Source organism: Miniopterus schreibersii (genome assembly GCF_964146895.1).
Source record: "Miniopterus schreibersii genome assembly, chromosome: 2".
Lineage (NCBI taxonomy): Eukaryota > Metazoa > Chordata > Mammalia > Chiroptera > Miniopteridae > Miniopterus > Miniopterus schreibersii.
This window is the reverse complement of record NC_138102.1, coordinates 8,814,268-8,816,729: the sequence shown is the minus strand read 5'-3', so window position 1 is coordinate 8,816,729 and position 2,462 is coordinate 8,814,268. Positions and strand designations below refer to the sequence as shown.

Sequence of the window (2,462 nt, the reverse complement as noted above, 5' to 3'; positions counted from 1 at the left end):
CCCCAAGAATAGGAAAACAAGAATATCTGCCCAGCTGGCTTGGCTCAGCAGTTGAGTATCGACCTAGGATCCAGGAGATCGCGTTTTGATTCCTGGTCAGGGCACAGGCCCCGGTTGCAGGCTCGATCCCTAGTAGGGGGCATGCAGGAGGCAGCCGATCATTGATGTTTCCATCTCTCTCTCTCCCTCTCCCTTCCTCTCTCTAAAATCAATAAAGGTATATTTTTAAAAAATAAAATCTACAAAATACAATTTTACTTTTCACATTTTTATATTAGAGTAGTATGAACCCCAGTTTGAACCTAAATTATGTTAACCAAGAATGCAGCATGTCTGGGTATATCTGAAAGGCCCACCTAGCAGAGCTTTATTTCAATGGGGAGGTCCCCTGAAATATACTCGTCTTAAGGGAAGACATTCTCAAAATCCATGTGTTCAGTGGAAGAACAGCGGCGAGGTTGCAGAGGCGATTCTGAGCGCAGGACGGTTTCTGCCACTTACCTCTTCCTCGGTACAAGTCCACCCGGGCTTAACTCTAGGAAAAGGAGCTGCAATAAAACAGTGAGTAAAACCCCAAAGAGCCATTTATTACGATTCCATTAAGAACAAAAGCGCTATTAGCCAATACCACTTGGTCATTTCTGCCAGACTGTAGCTCGATTTGGAGTGTCAGGATGATGAACTCGGTGAACTGAGCGAGGCAGCTGGGCCAACAACTGCCGCGAGTCCAGGAGAGGCCTTCAGGCAGGGTCCCCGAGACAGAGCCAATTAGCAGATTTCATCACAACAGAGAGGAAGAAGCCATCCAGAAAAATAATTAAAACAACCCCAAGATTTCCCCATAGAGCATCCCCAAAGGAATCTCAAAACTGTTTGGGGGTAGAATTGGAGCTGTTTGGGATTTCCACAGAGGAAGGCTAGGAAGTCAGTGCAACTCTGTTTTGTCTCTGCTGTGGTGACCTTGTGTTTCCCTCCAGGCTGTTGTGAAACAGGTAAATGTGTATTATATTAACATATTATTTCAGTTTTACACATTAAACTCAGCTTTTTAAAAACATTCTCTGTCCTTCATTAAGAAAACCGTCCTTTGGACATAGTGAAGGAAGTTTTTTAGTTTAAGTGCATTTTTATTCTTAGACAACCTACATGACGTGTTTTTTTCTTAAAAACAGTGCCGCCACTCCAATAAATCAAGGTCAAGATAAATGAAGAGCTCCAGATACCATCAGTCCCACGTGTCCTAGTCCTGGTGTGCGGATGACAAGCAGGAGCCAGATATGATGACAGGTGATAGATCCACATTGCCAGATTTGTGAACATTTTTCCATTTCCAAACCATCCTTAAAGAAAATCAACACGGGGTCACACCATCCTCACGGTGCTTCAGCAGAGCAACCATGCCATCTGGGTTCAAGTTGTCACCAATAGAGAACTGGTAGTATTTGAGGTTATCGAGGAGGGGCTTGATTTGTTCTGCAGCCCCTGTCAAAAAAGGCTTTGCTCTTTCTGGTCTCTGTCCTTCAAGTTTCCCTTTGGTTGATTTCATGGCATCTTTGATGTGCTTCCTGTAGGCTTCTTTTGTGAAGCTGGTTTCCTGCAAATGGTGGTTCGTGACAATATCCACACCAGTGATTGTTGTGCTTTAGGTGCCTTCACCCTCAGGGCCTTCAGAGGTGGCATTTCCACCAATGAGCAAGTCATCAGTGTTCTCTGTGTCTTACTGCCCATCTTCCCCTCCCCCTCCAGGCACAGCCCATCTGCGATCTCCAGGTCTTGTAGATATGGGAGAACATCTCATCATGGCCGGTGAGGTCCTGGTAGATGGTCACCAGGGCGCCGGCTGGAAGGAGCCCTGTAGGGGGCTAAGGGGGAGGGGGAGAGAAGGAGAGGGAGGAACAGGTGGAAAAAGAAGGAATTTTCTTATTTGTTCTGTCAAGGAGGAATATTTTACAGTCCAACCAACAACCACCTTAAAAGGTTAGAAAACCATTCTCCACTCTTTCAAAGGAACATTTTCATATATATTATGAAGCCAGGCAGTGGTTAAGAACATGGACACCGGAAATAAAATGGGTTCAAATGGCAGCTGAAACAGCTTCGTGACCCTGAACAAGTTCTCTAACTGCCTCTGTCGCTCTGTCCCTGTTTGTAAAGTAAATAATTGTAATTACTTCATGGTGGTGGTGTGAGGATTAAAATGATTAATATGTTTAAAGTACTTAGAAAAATGCCAGGTGCCTACTTAAGCTTAGCTGAGTAAAAATTAGTTAATAAATGACTAAATATCTATTCATCCCACAAAGGTTTATTGAGTGCACATGTGCACATAATAGGCACTTCTGATACTGGGCATATGTGCAAGAACAAAACACAAAATTACCTTCTTCAAGGAGCTTAAATTCTAAAAGCTCTGTAAACCAAAATCAATAGTTAAATACTCCAGGGAACATAATTAAATACTT

General features: G+C 43.6%; 1 pseudogene across 1 annotated transcript; it reads right to left on the bottom strand.

Moving 5' to 3' along the window:
• Nucleotides 1-1,322: 1,322 nt before the first annotated feature.
• On the bottom strand, nucleotides 1,323-1,793 carry LOC308552676 (translationally-controlled tumor protein pseudogene; annotated as a pseudogene). The gene has a single exon. The product of its transcript is annotated as a translationally-controlled tumor protein pseudogene (transcript).
• Nucleotides 1,794-2,462: the final 669 nt, after the last annotated feature.